Here is a 19,861-nt window from a genome sequence, read left to right as displayed (position 1 = left end):
CCGTTGTGTACACCTTCGGTTTCTGGGTTTCAGCTAGGACAACTGTAGACACGCCTCTTCCAATCCTGAGCACCTCAGAGCAAACACAAGCCACTCTGCTCCAATAAGCTTACAGTCTTTCAGACATACCCCCTCATGATGTCACCTATCTTCTACTCTACTACTCCTACACTTACACTCTAGGGACATGGCTCACATGCCAGGGAAAATTGGGATTCACTATTCTTATCCTCATTTGCATAGGATTGCCTACTAATGCTTGGTTACATCTCTCAAACTGAGCTTCCCCCCCTTAGCAACCACTACTCAGTAGCCATGTTGTCTTCAGCCTGCCATTCACCTGCATGGCAGAATAAGCTTTTTATTACAAATGCCTATTTTTGGCTATTTTATAATTATTTTCTGGTTTTTAAAGCTCCGCACGATGCTTAAACATCGGAGATTGGGGAAAAAAATAAAAATTAATTTTTATTAATTTTCAACCTATAAAAATGCCAATGGCATTATATTTGGACATTGGCATGCTTCCTCGACTGGATGCATCCTTTATTTGGAGCTGTCATAGCTCCGTTTAGCTATTTGCGGAACGGTACTCCATTACCAACGGAGTACATTTCTACAAATAACACTGCTCTTCCACGGACAGGTTAGTGGTTCCTGGATCACAAATTTACCTTATTTGCATACATTTCGGCAGCAAATTAGGTAATTTGCATACCATGACACTGTCTGTGCAAGAGTAGCTTTAGGAGCTCTCATACACACCCCTGCCAGCTATTGCTGAATCGCTCGGCAGACATATTGCTTATCTGACATCTTACACTACTCTTAGACTCCGTGCAAGCCTTCGTGAATCCGGTCCAATGTCTTTTAGATGAATATTAGCACTGCCTTCTTCAGCCAGCTCAGTATGTTTTTGAGTGTATCCCTTAAGATTTTTGACCTAACTAAAAAATACTTTACAGTTATCCTTTGCACAGAAGGCTATTTTAGTCTCCAATTTAGCTTTTGCAGACTTGACTAGTTTCCTAATTTGTCTGTTGATACTAATGTGGGATTTTTTTTTCCGTTGATCACTCTCCTGGTTAGTTTTAGACAGAAATTTCTGTCTTCTGTTGTATATTCTGTTTATGATTGAGATCCTGTTAAATCGGCCATCAGTCCTGTGTTGTGCTGAATGCCTTCCCTGTACCTTCATGTATACTGAGTGCTTCTCATAGTCCTCAGTAGGGATTATGGAACTAGCGAGGGTATGGTGGGAGACTTTGCCATCAGTCAGGCTGGACACGGAGTATCTCAAATGAGTCTAGCCTGACCAATGCTCCTTCTCTACTCTCATCATAAGGCATTAAAGTTTCCGTGTTTTTCTTATTCTATGTACCTTGTTACCTGGTGGGCCTGGTGAGCAGAAGAGTGTCTGACTTTATCTTTCTGTCTTTTTCCTGCAGCCTGATTGTTTCTTTTTGCCAAGTACTGAGGTCAGTTTGTAAAAGCTGGTAGAACTCCATTCTTAGCCACCCAGTATTCCTTCCTAGCCTAGTCTGTCTTTTCCATGTCCCACTTTGTCATGCACTCATCCTTTCCATTGATGACTTCCTTAGTCACCTTTTTTAAGTACCTTATTTCTATTGTTTGCTTGGGCACATATTTGTTCTGTAGTCATCCCACATGTTGTTTTGAGGTTCTGCCATTGTTCTTCATCTAAGTCTGTTTCCTCCTCTACTTGTCTTGGGGTACTTGAACACTGAGTATTATCTTGTGCATTCTCCCCTTTTAAATGTCTTTTGATCATGGGACAATTTCAGATGGAAACATTCAGTATGATTTGGGGGAAAGACCCCCACAGGGGCACAAGTAGATAATGCAATGGCTAGAGATAATGCATTGGCCAGAGGTCAGGATCAAACCTTGTACTTTGTGCATGGGAAGTGAACACCTTAACCGCTTTGCTGTTTGGTCTCACTCCCTCTCAGGGCAATAAAAATATACAACTTCAATCTGTAAAGCTCTTATTAGTGGCAAGAATCAAACCTTGCACCTTGTGGTTAAAAGGCATACACCTTAACCACTGTACCACTGGCCTTTCAAGTGAGATCAAGTTTAAAAAAAGGCAGTTTCAGCTTCATGAATCTCCTTGTATATCAGTCTAGTCAGACTTATGGGTCAGTAGTTTCCAGGGTCTATTGATGGCCCACCCTTGCAAAGGGATGACTGTTGCTGTCCTTCACTCTACTGGAGCAAAGCCTGCCTGGAGACTGTGGTTAAATAGAGAACTGAATTGGTGTGCTAGACCATGGTTGAACTATTTATAAGGCACCCTGATATTCCATGTTGAATGTAAAGGCCAGCAACTTTACTATGTCTTTTACATGAATATTAGCACTGTCTTCTTCAGCCAGCTCAGCACGTTTGTGAGTGTTTCCCTTAAGATTTCTGACCTAATTAAAAAATACTTTACAGTTATCCTTTGCATAGAAGGCTATTTAGTCTCCTATTTAGCTTTTACAGACTTGACTAGTTTCCTGATTTGTCTGTTGATACTAATGTGGGATTTTTTTTCCCGTTGAGCACTCTCCTGGTTAGTTTTGGACAGAAATTTCTGCCTTCTTTTGTATAGTCTGTTTATGATTGAGATCCTGTAAAATCGGCCATCAGTCCTGTGTTGGGCTAAATAGCATCCCTGTACCTTCAGATATACTGAGTGCTTCTCATCGTACTCAGTGGGGATCCTGGAACTAGCGATAGTATGGTGGGAGACTTTGCCATCGGTCAGGCTGGACATGGAGTAGCTCAAATGAGTCTAGCCTGACCAATGCTCCTTCTCTACTCTCATCATAAGGCATTAAAGTTTCCGTGTTTTTCTTATTCTATGTACCTTTTTGCCTGGTAGGCCTGGTGAGCAGAAGAGTGTCTGTTCTGTCTTGCACCCTGATTGTTTCTTTTTGCCAAGTACTGAGATCATTTTCTAGAAGCTGGTAGAACTCCATTCTTAGTTTCCTTCTTAGCCATCCAGTATTCCTTCCTGGCCTAGTCTGAGTTTTCCATGTCCCACGTTGTCGTGCACTCATCCCTTCCTTTGATGACTTCCTTGACTTCCCCAGTCACCTTTTTTTTAAGTACCTTATTTCTATTGCTTGTATGTGCCACGCATTTGTTCTGTAGTCATCCCACATGCTGTTTTAAGGTGCTGCCATTCTTCTTCGAATAAGTCTATTTAGTCATCTGCTTGTCTTGGGGTAATTGAGCGCTTAGTACTTTCTTGTTCATTCTCCCCTTTTAAATGTCATTCATTCAGCACGATTGGGGGGGAAGACCCCCACAGAAGCACAAGTAGATAACGCAATGGCCGGAGGTCAGGATCAAACCATGTACATTGTGCATGGGAGGCGAACACCTTAACTGCTTCGCTATCTGGTCGCAGTCCCTCTCAGGGCAAAAAAAATATACACCTTCAATCTGAAAAACTATTTCCACTGGTGAGAATTAAACCTTGCATGCTGTGGTTAAAAGGCATATATCTTAACCACTATACCACTCAGCTTTTCTGGTGAAAGTGAGTTTAAAAAAGGGGTTTTCAGCTTCATGATTCTCCTTGCATATCAGTCTAGTAAGACTTCTGGGTCAGTAGTTTCCCGGGTCTTTTGATGGCCCACCCCTGTGCAAAGGGATGACTGTTGATGTCCTTCACTCTACTGGAGCAAAGCTTGCCTGGAGACTGTGGTTAAATAGAGAACTGAATTGGTGTACTAGACCTAGGTTGACCTATTTACTAGGCACCCTGGGATTCCATCAGGGTTCATAGATGCTGTGTCTCTAGCTTTAGAGAGAGCAGTGATGACTTCTTTTGTGATATCAGGCAATGGAATCATAGTGGGAATTTCATCAGAAGTGACCAGAGGTGAAAAAGGGGTGACATTCTCATTGAATGTAAAGGCCAGCAACATTAATATTTCTTTTAGGAGAATATTAGCACTATCTTCTTCAGCCAGCTCAGCATGTTTTTGAGCTTTCCCTTAAAATTTCTGACCTAATTAAAAAAAATACTTTCCAGTTATCCTTTGCAAAGAAGGCTATTCAAGTCTCCTATTTAGCTTTTGCAGACTTGACAATATTCCTGATTTGTCTGTTGATACTGATGTGGGATTTTTTTTTTCCGTTGAGCACTCTCCTGGTTAGTTTTAGACAGAAATTTCTGCCTTCTGTTCTATAGTCTGTTTATTTATTTATTATTTTATTTATTTTACATTTGTTGACCGGGCTAGTCCAGCTGGATATATGTCCATTTTCAGCAGAGGCCCGGGGAGAAAAACTCCTCAAAAACACAGTAATGATTGAGATCCTGTTAAATCGGCCATCAGTCCTGTGTTGGGCTGAATGCCCTCTCTGTACCTTCAGGTATTCTGAGTGTTTCACATCGTACTCAGTGGAGATCCTGGAACTAGCGATGGTATGGTGGGAGACTTTGCCATCGGTCAGGCTGGACAAGGAGTAGCTCAATTGAGTCTAGCCTGACCAATGCTCTTTTTCTCTACTCTCATCATAAGGCAGTACAGTTTCTATGTTTTCCTTATTCTATGTACCTTGCTGCCTGGTGGGCCTGGTCTGACTTTCTCTTTCTGTCTGTTTTGCAGCCTAATTGTTTCTTTTTGCCAAGTACTGAAGTAATTTTCTAGAAGCTGGTAGAACTCCATTCTTAGCTTCCTTCTTAGCCATCCCGTATTTCTTCGTGGCCTAGTCTATCTTTTCCATGTCGCACTTTGTCCTGCACTCATCCTTTCCTTTGATGACTTCCATGAATTCCTCAGTCACCTTTTTTTAAGTACCTTACTTCTATCGCTTGCATGGCCACGCATTTGTTCTGTAGTCATCCCACATGCTGTTTTAAGGTGCTGCCATTCTTCTTTGACTAAGTCTGTTTAGTCATCTACTTGTCTTGGGGTAATTGAGCGCTGAGTACTTTCTTGTTCATTCTCCCCTTTTAAATGTCATCCATTCATAGATGAATTTCAGATGGAGACATTCAGCATGATTGGGGGGAAGAACCCACAGAAGCACAAGTAGATAATGCAATGGCCAGAGATAATGCATTGGCCGGAGGTCAGGATCAAATCTTGTACCTTGTGCATGAGAGCCGAACACCTTAACCGCTTCACTATCTGGTCTCATTCCCTCTGATTGTTTCTTTTTGCCAAGTACTGAGGTCATTTTCTAGAAGCTGGTAGAGTTCCATTCTTAGCTTTCTTCTTAGCCATTCCGTATTCCTTCATGGCCTAGTCTATCTTTTCCATGTCGCACTTTGTCCTGCACTCATCCTTTCCTTTGATGACATCTTTGACTTCCTCAGTCACCTTTTTTAAGTAGGTGAAAAAGGGATGACATTTTCATTGAATGTAAAGGCCAGCAACATTAATATTTCTTTTAGGAGAATATTAGCACTGTCATCTTCAGCCAGCTCAGCATGTTTTTGAGCTTTCCCTTTAAATGTCTGACCTAATTTAAAAATACTTTACAGTTATCCTTTGCAAAGAAAGCTATTTTAGTCTCCTATTTAGCTTTTGGAAACTTGACAATATTCCTGATTTGTCTGTTGATACTGATGTGGGATTTTTTTTTTTCCGTTGAGCACTCTCCTGGTTAGTTTTAGACAGAGGGCCGGATTCACGAACCCTCCGTGTAAGACTTAATATGTCTTACTCGGAGGCTGCAGTTAAACGGTATGACATCAGCATGCCATGCATATTCATGAGGGCATGCTGAATCATACCCTAGTCTAACACGGTCCGTGTAGGAAAGTAGGGGGTGTGTCCGATTGCAGAGTACTGCAAAGGGACATGCCCCCAGAAGAGCCAGAGTCCTGAAAGTAAACACCCACGTGCGAGTCCGCTGAAATGTCAAGGAACACAACACCACACATCCCCACAGACTAAACCCTACTGAAAATGTGTAAAATGTAAAAATAGCAGTTTCATGTTTTTTTTGTTGTAATTTCCAAAATGTTTGCCTGCATTTGCACTTGTTTGCGTGGGTATGCTCTTTGCTCAGCCACAGTTAGCAGACACTGAAAAGTATATAAGATCTACATATGCAAATTAAGCCAAGTAGCAATAGCGTAGTGGTAGAGATGGCAGCCAAAGAGGGGGTAGTCACGGTTCGAGCCCCCACAACATCATTCTCCATTTTTATTTAAATAAGTATGAAACAATTCCCTGATATATATAACTATAATTTAAGTAAAATGTAATGAAATGGCCCATGTATTTGTAAACAAAACTGATATAATATATAAAAAAAGGATCATAATTGCCCATAGCTGAGCAATGCTTTAACAAGCTGAATATGAGTGCCCGTAGCTGAGCAGCACTTTGACAAGCTTAATATGAGTGCCCGTAGTTGAGCAGCACTTTAACAAGGTGAATATGAGTGCCCGTAGCTGAGCAGCGCTTTAACACTCTTAATATGAGTGCCCGTAGCTGGGCAGCGCTTTAACACGCTTAATATGAGTGCCCGTAGCTCAGCAGCGCTTCACCCAGCTTAATATGACTGCTTATAGCTAAATAACGCATTACCCAGCGTAAGCCATTTGCACGGAGCTGCGCAGCGCGCCAACCAGCGTACCGTCGGGCAACGTTGGGCAAGCTGTAGCAAAGTCGCCTTTACACAGACACACCTCCTAGCCTCTCTAGACAGTAGTAAAATAAAAAAGCAATGACAAGGGTCGAACCTGGGATACCGTGCACCATAGTCAAAATACTGAACCACTAAGCCATAACAGTTGCACTTAGAAATACAGTATTACCATACATATAGGAATGAATGAAAATATAACTATGACAAAGCAGGTTTGCTGTAAGCTGATAAATATCCAAAATGGCCAATCACAGATAAGTGCGAGAAAACCGGCATATATAAGCCCCATAGGCGGGAATGCACACCATAACTGATTGTGGTACCCATTTGCAGTCAGGATGGCAGGTGCAGGAGAGGGAAATAGCTTTAGAGCACAAAGGTGGGGCATTGAGGAGTCAAAATATATGGTTTGGCTCCTAGTCCATTATCATGAAGGCCAACTCATTCAGGGCCAGGTTCAATGGGGAGCGTACAAGGCAGAGGTGTGGAACCGGTTGGCACATGATCTCACCAGTGCCCTCACCAGTGCCACAGGCATTCCGAGGATTGGTGAACAGGTCCGTCACCACCATGCGGACCTGAAGTGATGAAAGGAGGACCAACTGAACTGATGGATCCAGGAGGCCCGTCAAATGCACAATGCCCCACTACTGAGTAAGTATCCATGTAATTAAGTATGTAAGAAATGCTATCCTAGCCTATAGTATGGATAGGTATGTTCCAGTATTCCTTCATTTATATTACAGTTGCAGGTGTTCGTTCTGCGAATCGTCAAGCCTATGCTGATAGGCTGGCAAGGTTGTGCCACCAGGCAGGTTAGTAATTATTCTGCTCGTATTGTTATAGAATATAAGTGAGACAGCCTGTAAAAGAGTTCAGTGTTGTAACCCAGTAATAAAGGTCAAATAAGCCTAGAAAAAAGATTCTGCTAGTATTGCAGCCTGGAAAAGAGTATTGCAATCCAGTAATAAAGATTAAACAAGTCTCAAATAGAGTTTCCACCTGTATTGTAATATCAGATAACTGCTTCAGCCTGAAAATGAGTGTTGTAATCAATCAACAAAGGACAGACAAGTGTCGAATACATCCTTGTAAATTCTGCCATATGAAATAAGTGAGTCAGCTGGAAAGGATTGTTGTAACCCAGTAATAAATGTTAATAAAGCCTAGAATTAAGTACCATCCTGAAATGTAAATATAAAATAAGTGAGAGAGTGTGAGAAAGAGTTTGAACCTACCAAGAAAGCTGTAATAAGTCTGGAATAAAGGTATACTGCATTCACTACATAATGAAATGAATGAGACAGCCATAACCAAAGAGTGAAATTTCTTTAATAAAGTACAGAACCTGGACTGCGTCCGTCCCACAATTTGGATATGTTGCTGTACCCTTGCATTACGGAGATAGTATGGTTGTATGAAATGCTGAACATCCACAGTTGTCTAGACCCATATAAATCAAATGTAGCAGGATGCTTTACCTGAACACAGCTAGATATGAACATATATATGAATAAAAATGGAGTGTATATTAATGTAGCAGTAACATCCCCATCACCAACATTCCTAAGGTTACATACAGGAAACTGTACTAATACATGTAGGGGATATATATCTGCATCTACTAGGAAAGTACAGTATATGTATAGGTAGTTTAAGTTGTTAATGTAATATTTCTCCACCCTACCCTATTTTCACAAATGATGCCATTCCACACCAAACTGGGTATGTGTATTCACAATTAATTCCCGTGGACATTTGTCCTGTTGGTTTATACATATCTGCATGTACGTTGATGCATGTGCTCTGTTCACATATCCAAACCTGATGGCCTTTTGCCACCAATCAACCCTGCATGCTGTTGGAATGTCCACTGTTGTTCTAAATATGCATGTGTTATGCTTGCTGCTCAATGTTCGGAATTCATGTGTGTTTGGTTAACGGGAATACTGATGCATGCTGTTACAACTAATTTTGAATGGTGTTGTTTGTTACTAACCTAAAATGCCATAAAATACTGCTAAACATAAGACAACAGGGAAGGCGGGTTCCAGCAGGCCCACCTCTCCCACCTCAGCTGGCGAGTGCACCTGGCACCAGTGCCCAGGCCGGGACCTCCTCCTCCGGTGGCCCTGTGCCACCTTCGGGTGGAAGCGCTGCAGGGGATGGGGCTTATCCCCCCTCTGCAAGCGTGGCCAGAGGAGAGCCTCCACTCACCCTCCAAAGGGTCCAGTCTGTGGTGCGTAGTGAGATCAGGCGTTCTGTGATTGATCCCCTACACCAGCTTGAGGCGAGAGTGGCACAACTCACGCGTGTGTCTGCCCATCTTATCCAGCCCCCAGCACAGCCCTGGCCTGGGCTGTGAAGGTGCAGTGGTAACTGCCTATGGGTGGGGATCTCAGTTCCACTGTTGCCATCTGTGGGCTCATGGGCTTGTGATATCCTAACATCTGTCCCCGTCAATTGTGTTTACCCCCCACATGTGTCTTACTCCGCCCCTGTATGCATCTTGTTTGTCTTGTCTGTCAACCTCCCCAACCTACCTCCCCAACCTACCTCCCCAAATATACCTACTTCCTGTACCTCACATTCCACTCTCACCTGAAAAAAAAAAGGCACTCTGTTCCCACAAAAAAATTACGCCCCACACATAGCTGCCCATTTTGCACACATGTCTGCTGGACATGTAAACTGATAATTACAATTGGCTGTACAACATACTTTGTTGTCCTCACCCCTCTCTCAGGGGTGTAAGGTTTCAAATCTCACTCTAAATTTCTAACATATGCACAGCTGTTGCTCGTAAAGAATTGGGCAGCTGTGGGCCTTCCCTACATCCTTCCTGCACATCCTGAGCTTGTTTTCCTACTGTCCTACCCTCTTTGTGCCCCCTTTTTCACCACTTTCCTATTTCCCCATTTTCTTTTCTTTAAAAGAAATTAGCGTGGGTGTTAGCGGGAGTAAGCACTTTTAAGCAGTAGTCAGCAGATGTGCGCTTGTGTGCGCTTAGCTAAGCATAGATAAGCATAGCTAAGCGTTGCGCAAACTTGCGCAAACCCACTTACAACTGCTTAAAAGTGCCTTAGTCACTCTGTATGACAAGGCCTGTAGTCTGCTCATCAGCAAAATAAAATACCCCTGTCAGTCTCAAACCTCAGACCTTGGAAACACTAAACTGCATGAATTACCACTGAGCCACAGCAGACATACCAGAACTTGGTGCTGAAATAAATGTATCATGAAATACAATGAGTGAATGTAAAGGGAAAATAGGAATGCCATTACACAAAGCTTGTTCTGTGTAACTTTACTGGCAATTCTTGTGGAATTGCATTACATGAGTGTGATAAGAGAAACAGCCATGCTAGTAGGTAATAATGTTACATTAGCACCTTACAAACCCCACACAGTACCAGAGCAGGATAAACACCGCCATATTTGAATAGGTAAGAGGCCAGACCTCCCAACTGTGATTGATTTACAGGGATGTCCCTGATTTGCAAACAAATGTTAGCTGTGCCTCACTGACTCCCTGTGAAATGTACTAACAGTAGGCAGAAAGGTGGGGAATCCCACGTAATGGTAACTGTCAATAAGTTAGAGTAGACACTGCTTGCATGTCAGAAATGGTGTAGTAATACATATGCTCAAAATACCCCACAGTCTCAACTGCAGAATATCTGAAATATATCACAGGTGTATCCCACTGATATGTACCTTTCCCTGAGGCTGGTCAAATATATACCTGAGAGCATCTGAGGCCTGGAAGTGTCAGAAACACACAGGCATATCAGCCTGTCTGCTGTTACACACTCTGTGAATAGCTGTAGAATTACTTCCACAAGCATGCCCTTATGTAGGAGTACAACACAGAAATATCAAAGGATGTAGCCATCTACTGCTAGCAACCACCTGTGACAATGTCATTGTGCATGTGCTGAAAATACTGGTGTGGTGCACAATCAAGGAATACTAGGCTAACCTCCGTCTACCAGCTGGATATGTCCACAGGTGGGAGGTACACAGACAGATTACTATCCATAATAATACACAGTACTGACATATGTCCACTTGTCGTGAGCAGACTGTGCTAATGTCAACACAAACAAAACACAAACTGTTCAGAAGTCAGTAACATACTAATGACAGTATAGCAGTTCACAAGCACTGCATGTGCCTGATATTCATAATTGTTAGTACAATATACTTAGTTGTCCTCACCCCTCACTCAGGGGTGGAAGGTTTCAAATGTCACACCAAATGTCAAACATATGTACAGCTATTCCAGTTAAAGAAATGTGCAGTTATGGACCTTCCCTACACCCAGCCTGCACATCCCTAGCTGGTGTCCCTACTATATGTAGATACATACATATATACAGATAGATATGAATGTCTATAGATATGTATATATATATATATATATATATATATATATATATATATATATATATATATATATATATATATATATATATATATATATATATATATATATATATATATATAGCAGTGTGTATATATATATATATATATATATATATATATATATACATATACATATATGTAGATATGTATATATATTTACACACACACACACACATATATATATATATATATATATATATATATATATATATATATATATATATATAGATATGTATATAGAGTGAGAGAGGGGGACATGGGGGCAGATGTATTGCAATAGGTGCTTGGTCACCAAGGCATGGACTGAACACCAGTGTTGATACTGCAGTACCATACCCCATCCCAAAACACATTACCCACTAACTACCACATAGGTGGTTGCCTGCCTACCACTGGAGGTGTCAGAAGGGAACATCGGACACAGGTGTACAATAGCCTCCCCTTTGATATCCACAGTGGCACACTAGTCTTGTAATCCCTGTACATGGTACATGTCATCACAAAAGGTGTGCCAGCTAGGGAAATGTAAGTCAGTGTACCCCTCAACACCTCACAATGTCCTATGCAGTATGTACCTCCCATGAGAACTACAGCAAGTGGAAAGGCCACAGACATACCTAACAAAGACTGATAATGCCCTCAAACACATTCCCTATGCAGAATGACTCACAAAACCACAGCTAGAGTGCCTTGCATACTTCCTACACAGAGGTTACCACTGCTGGACATACAGAGTTATGTCACACCCATACCAGTCGGCCAACCACCATGGCAACACCTCACAATCCATCCAGCCTACATGACCTAGGGCCCTAATCCTTGTCACCGCACTAAACAGCACATGCTGGAGGTACAGGTTCCTATACACAAATATGCCATACCCTGGACTAAACCATCCAGCATTAACAAACAAGGCTCCTTATTAGTAGATGTCATACATACCCCTGAGGAATGTTATGGAGATAGGTAATATGCCCTGTGAGTCACCTCTGTGTAACCGTTTAACAGGAGCAAGTAAAATCACATTACATGTGTCTCAAAGGGCAGGGTAGCATATGGCTAGGCTGCCCTAGGCCCAGGGCCAATAGCATAGTACCTACCTATGACACAATGCACACACACATGTACTCAGTGCAATACCAGCTATGTGAGGTTGAATGAGTGTGACACTGACTGTGTGCAAAGTCTGTAAAGGTGTGATAGCTTAGCGTGAGTTTGTGTCTGTCATGGTAGTTTGTGTCCTAGGTGTGAGGCCAGAGAAAGATGTGTCAGTTATTGGGATGCAAACATAGTAGAGTGGCATATATTGTGCTGTAGTACAACTGCGGTGTCCCATTGTAGGCAGAAGCAATACATGTATGCTCAGTAAGTGGTACTGCTGTTGAATTCAGCTCACATATGAACTGTTGTACTACCTGAAGTTGTAGGCCTAAACACTACAGTATGGTGTATGTTCACATTCCCTGGTAACACTGTCTGGTGTGTTTCCTGTAGTTTGCACAGATTACATACCTCATGCATAGGTATCTGTAAGTAGGGGCACACAGTACTATAAGGTACACAGTTAATGCTCATCTGTGTTGTCATACATTTGTGTGTTGTATGTATGTGTAATGTGTGTGTAATGATGCCTGTACCATGGCCGCAATCACATGTGTGTTACAGGGTATGTGTGTGTACCTGGCAGCATGTATACTCTGTGACAGCAGTATGCTGGCTATATTAACAACTGTGCACATATGTCAGGTAGGGGTATGGCATCAAAGACTAGGGTGGATTACCGTTGAAACTGTAAATGTGCATTGCATTCATTGCATGGGATGACAATATTCTTCATCCATTAGCTTGATACATACCCCCAGTGTGAGGTTGTGCATTGTATCCCAAACAGTGTGCCGAGTGATGGTGTATACTAGTTTGTTGTATGGAGTGTGGCAGGCACTGTCAGACAGTTGTGGGCTGAGCACTGATATGTGGTATTGAACCTGTGTATCCCCTGATAGACAGACAGATGCTATATATGGCAGTTAAGTGATATCAGTACATTAGAATATTAAGTGTGCCACATGACTTGCTCACATATTTTTCTTTTCCTTCCAGGGTGATGGTGCATCAGTGTAACCTACCTTATACAGCAGCAGAGGATCAGGAGATCCACCAGAGCTTGGTGCAGAATTTCTCTGTGCTGTTTTCCAGGACCAGCCAGAACCAGCATGAGAGGGCTGCACTGTGGCAAGATCGTGTCCGTCGGGTAAATGACATAGGCATGCATAACCGGACATATGAGCAGGCACGCCATCACTGCAGTGATTTAATTAGACATGTCCGGCAGCATGCGTCTGATATCCACAGACAACAGCTTGCCACAGGTGGTGGGGTACCTATCCACCCCTCCCCACCAGTGTGGAGGAGCCCCTTCTACGTGTTGTGGCTCCAGGCCAACAACAACAACAACATCCACAAACATGTGTCATCATGGAGGCTGGAGCCACCCAGCATGTTGAAATGGAGTGTGCAGGTAACATGCCATATCTGTAGTTGACTGTTCTCTGTACTGGTAGTTTATGCGTGTGTGAGATGTGTACTGTGTGTGTAGCTGTTAACCTGCCTATTCTTCTGCAAGATTGATATTCTGAGTATAATCTGTACACCTGTGAAAGCCAACTGTTGTACTATTGTACTTTATCATACTCACAGTATCAATGGCACAGTTGTGGCCACTGGCAATCACTCTCATATTTTTGCAGGTCCCTCTGGAGTGACAGCAAGGCAGCCAATCTATGCTGGTGAGTGTGTAATAACAATACTATTGCTAATGACATGTGCATGTCATATGGAGGTGTAGTGTGTGCACATGTAACACACCTACGCATAATGCATGCTGTGCATGTTTGCTGTGAGACTATGCATATCCCATTATTCTCAGCAGCTTCCTCACTTACATGCAATACACAGAGCATGACACACATGTGTGGCAACACAGTACTGGACATTAGATAGGCATACCTGATACACATGTACACAACACACACATGTTTGGCATAGACACTACACCTTAGCCTGCAACACATGTCCAATTATGACACCTGCTGTATGCCCACCCCTTCAGTATCCCACTTATCATCTACACAGCACACATAATATACCTGAGGGGTAGAGGCCTATTATGTCTTTGTGCAGCAGTCTTGAACAAATAATACATTCATGTTAGGCAATGCTCACTACTGGCCAACTTACACACCCATGTAACAAGTGGCTGTGTAATTGTGGATGTAGTCATGTTACTGCACTTTAGGTACAGCATGCTAGCTGCCTGTCTGGCACACATTATTATTGTTGACTGACCACAAGAAGCATGTTGATTATGACTCATGTTACTACACCACATCCAGTTCCACTGACCACAAAAGTACACATAGCAGTTATTGCATAGCACCGTCATGTGTGTGTGTGTGTGTGTGTGTGTGTGTGTGTGTGTGTGTGTGTGTGTGTGTGTGTGTGTGTGTGTGTGTGTGTGTGCAAATATATGCACTCACAGCATGTAACACTTGCACAACATTGTTCTGTCCTTGCACACATTGTGTCCCAGGGTGGAGGCAATCACTGAACAACTACACACAAGCATCAAGTACACATATACTGTTATTAACAAGGGCTGTCTACACTTGCACTGCATGTTCCTGTGCAACACATAATCTGCATGCTGACACGTGTGCAGTGATGTTTTTCTTTGTGATACTGTCACCCACCCTCAAACAGTATTGTGTATGTGTTGGATTGCAGGTGTGTCTGTGTTTGTATCTGCTGTACTGAGAAGTGTGCCTGCTTACTTGTGTGCCTGTACAAAAAAAAAAAAAATATATATATATTTTTGTCTATTTAACCACAGTAACTTTAGTTATCTCTTAGAACTAGAATAGTAAATTGTAACTTGTTGCTATCTTTTGTGTAATCTTTATGTCGGAGCTTTTCTCCCCAGGACTCCATTGAAAACGGGCTCTTCTGGCCCAATGGACTATCCTGGTTAACCAACTGCAAATAAATAAATAAAATAAATAAATGTGTGCCTGTGCGCATGTGTGTATGTGTGCATGTGTGCTAACATCGTGTACACATTTATAAACTGTGTTTCCTATCTTCCTCTCACAGGTTCTGATGTTGCTCTGGTGGAGTGCAGCAGGGAACCTGAAGCCACTGCTGGGGATAGTGATAATGATGATACATATGTAATGGCACAGGGAGGTGTAACAGGGTCTATCATTGGTCAGCCAATCGACACTACACAGCAGTCAACCCCATCAATGCACACAGTCATCCTGCCGATACATCAATTGTCACCAATGTCCTTAGCTGAGGGACAACATACAGTGGGCATTGACCAGGGTAGTGTGGTATCATTGGCACATGCATCCCCTCACAGCAGCCATGTCCAGATTCCTGACATGGTACCACACAGGCAGATGTCCAGGGGTTCTCGTGGGAGCATCCGTGGTCGTACTGCCCCTGTCAGACGTGCCCACAGAGGTCTTTCAACCTCAGCTATGTTCCAGGCTGTAATGCAGGCACAGGCACGTATGGAACGGTACACCAGACAGGGTCTGAGGGAGCTTAGAGCACATCACACCGCTATGAATGACACTATGCATGACGTTGCGGCTGCCATCTGTAATATCAGTGAGGTCATTGATAGACATTGGGGGGGACATTAGATCTCTTCCACAACTACATGTCCAGGAGCCAGGACAGTGCAGGACGGCTGAGGCATCGATGTGGACGTATGCCAGCAACATCATCAGCTGGCAGTCGTCATGGACGACAACAAACCCGCAGCCACTCCCATAGTGCCAGTACCAGCCCCAGCAATGCTGGGTCTGTGCTATCATTAGACCGTCCTAGAAGACCACGTGCACGTGGCTCTGGACAGTCCCAGCAGGGACATGTGTCCAGTCAACAACCCACTGCCTCTGATGACAGTACCCAGTCTGGCTTAGTACCTGATACTGTCCGTAGCACCCCTGCCAGGCACAGGTACCGTGTCTGTGGACAGAGACAGTGATCTGTATGACCTGGCAGGTACAGTCTGTGGCTGTCCACAAACACCCGTATATGGCAGCCACGTGGTGGAACTGTGTACATGCATACACACACACATAATGCTAACACCTAGGACTAACACATACACACACACATCGCATCAACATTGCCCCATGTTGTACTGTTGTCCCTCAGTAACACACACACAAATACATGTCAATTGGATGTGTCAGTGGCAGGCTCTGGCAAACCAGGTACACACCTTGTGCATATGATGAAACTGTGCCACCTCCTGCCATCTGTAACATTGATGTAGGAACAGGATAGCATGATGCTGATGCACAGGGTGACTACATAGCACTGTAGTAATATTATCATGTTGTTAACAGTACAGTGTAATGATATCACTGTGGGTATATCCGCGCATGCATGATGCATTAACACTATGATTGTCATTGTAGTTTTGTATACACCAGTGTTAATTCCCAAAGTGTACTGTCTGCACATGTGCCACATGGCTGTTGTGTGTACCTGTGCCTGCATGTGTCGGGGTGTGGACAGTACATATGTGATGTTTGCAGCACAGAGTTGCAGGTGTACATTTGTGAATATGGTTAGCATGGAACATGACATGGTTTGACAGTATGCTGTGGGTGATATGGTTTCCAAATGTCAATGGTCTGCATTCTGGTAGTATACACAGCCTACATAGCCTGACATTCAGCGGTCATTACATGGTGTCTCCTCAACTGATACACAGATGTAGGAACCCGGTGTCAGTGATATCCCTGCAGTACTACACTATACCAGTAGCCATTCTTATTGAGCCCCACACATCCCTGGGAACAATACTGATTGGCATATAGCAGTCTCATGTACATGCCAACACACTACGGATATGTCCATCCACAACTGCAAATGCATACAGTGGCCTACAATGCATTCTACACATGACACACCTAACCACCACAAGGGTATCATACAGACAGATACCTGTTGTCCAAGCCATGCTGTATTGCTGTAACACAACTGTAGCATTGTCATCGGCATGTACTTAACATAGTATTCCAACAGTACCATGTAGGTGGTAGCACCCATCATGTAGAACGGGTGATGGTGTGTACATGTGGACAAGTGTTATCTTGTCTATCCTGTGATATTCACATTTCCAAAGGTATTCTGCAGTCCCTCGGTGTATCACCTAAGCAAGAATGTGTCTGTATGCATATCGGCAACAGTTGCCATACACCTACACTAGATGTGCATCACTCACAGACTTTGCTGTGTTTTAACATGTCTGACATATACTCCAGACATGAACCCTCACCCACATTAATCTATCAAAGCTTTCATGGGTGTGTGTCACATAGTTGGCCTAGGACACAGATCACTGCAGTAGCCTGCATTGTCACCAACATACATGTATGGCCTAAGGTCTGAGAAGCTGCGGCACATGCTGGCAAAGGTAACAACTGTATTCATATGAGGCAGGCTTCACACATAGGAACTATTAAAGGTCACGGGTACATATCTGTATGTGGCACACACATACCTGATGTGTGCATTGAAATTACTGTTATAATAATATGTCATACAATAATAAAAACAAAACACACAACACATTGACAAACACACACACATGGCATTTGTAGGATTCAAACCCCTACCTAACTATGGTATGATACTTGAGAGAGACGCATTAGTGCAGCGCGCTATTTGCATTACTTAATGATGTTCCTTCTCCTGCTGTATTTATAGGGTGCTGACATCATCAGTCTTTCCAAAGAGGAATGTACATCTTTTAGTGTGTTATCCCAGTCTTCAAAAAGGCCATTCCATTCACAGAGAATTGCATACATACACACCCCCCCACACTCACACAGTGTTTGCAGGATTCAAACCCCTACCTCACTATGTTATGATACTTGAGAGAGACAAATTAGTGCAGTGCACTATTTGCATTAGTGCAGTGCGCTATTTGCATTACTGGATGATGTCCCTTCTCCTGCTGTATTTATAGGGTGTTAACATCATCAGTCTTTCCAAAGAGGAATGTACATCTTTTACTATCCCTCAGTATGGGGGATAACAATATCTGTGCATTAACAGATGCCTAGTTCAGGGTCACATATGCACACTGGCACTGCCAGGTTATGTTCTATACCATGCTTCGTGACCACAGGACTTGTAACACACAACACAACTAGGGGGTGTATCCATATACAGCATAGTTACACACACCTCTGGGTTGGTACCACTGCACTAAGCATGACAGGCCATACATATACAACTACCATTGTGCAAAACTGCCTTTTGGTTTGGTGTGTAGTTCAGACCACCCCCCCATACCCAGGAACCGCACTCGGCTTTCCTGGCAACAGTGTAGGATACGAAGGTCTTCACACACATCATTATAGTGTTTGACTTCATGTGCACGAATATTGACTGGGGATACTATTCAGGCCTCAACAACATCACCCTACAGCCACTACAATTTGTGAATCCATGTGCTATGGCACAACCAGTCACCACAGCCACAAGGGGGAATGCATATTGGACCTGATCATCACCAACATGGGGACTCTATGTTCCACACCAGAGGTAGAACCCTCATTGTTAAGATCAGACCATAAACAACTTTCTCTGGACATCCATATCCCATCCCCACCCCCAGCCAAGGAAATCAGTGTAAAGAATTTCTCAAAAGCAGACTTTGCACTTGTGAAGACTGGGGTGGAATACTTCAAAGGCCCCGTGCTGGAGGGTAATACAGCCCAATCTGCAGAATCCTTTACAAATGCATTCAATGAGCACCTGCAGGTATGCATTGATCATGCTATCCCAAATAAAACCATGACTCCTCCAAAACAGGAGACCTATCTGGTTGACCCCGGCCATATATAAGCTGTACAACAGAAGGAGGAAGCTACTACATAACAGAGCAATATCCCACAGAGGGAGGACATCTCTGAACAGTATTGGCAAGACACTTCAATCCCGCAAATAATCATCACTTGCAAGTTTTGACAGTGAAATTGACCAGACACTACAGATAATCACAAGGCCTTCTTTAGTTATGTCAGGTATATGTGTGGAAACACCCAGATATGCTCTGAATTGTTGCATAACAGCACAAAATATGCCAAACCTACGGACATAGCCTACACCCTGGCAGACAGAGTCTGCACAAACGTCCCTCCCCCTTACCCCCCAAGGGTACAGATGCCCATCTCAAATTAATGTAACCTCCCTGACATCACAGATGCACAGGTGAAAGGTGCCCTCTCCACAGCAAATAATACAGCATATGTATGGGACCGGATGGTGTCCCAGGCTGTGTCCTACACGAGCTCTGAGTAGAACTGAACACTCACATTAAGTCGCTGTTCCAACTTAGCCTTACTACAGGATATGTACCCTGAGAATGGCATACAGATACAGTGCTCCCACTCCACAAAGGTGGTGCCACAACGGACCACAGGAACTATCACCCCATAAGCCTGACTAGTGTGGTAGAAAAAGCTATGGAGCGTATTATCATGGAACTCATAACCAAAAACATTGTGAGCCTCCAGACAGTGGATCGTACACAATTCGGCTTTGTTAAGGGCAGATCTTGCCTATTACACATAGTTCATATCTCTGAAATGGTTACTGAAACCATGGATGAGGGCAAAGTAGTTCACACAGTCTACCTGCACCTTGCAGAAGCCTGCAACACAATACCCCACTCAGGCATCATACATATGCTTACCAGCTTAAATATCAACCC

Source organism: Protopterus annectens, chromosome 14.part0 (assembly GCF_019279795.1).
Source record: "Protopterus annectens isolate FY-2018-M chromosome 14.part0, PAN1.0, whole genome shotgun sequence".
NCBI lineage: Eukaryota > Metazoa > Chordata > Ceratodontiformes > Protopteridae > Protopterus > Protopterus annectens.
Note: the sequence above shows the minus strand (reverse complement) of the source record.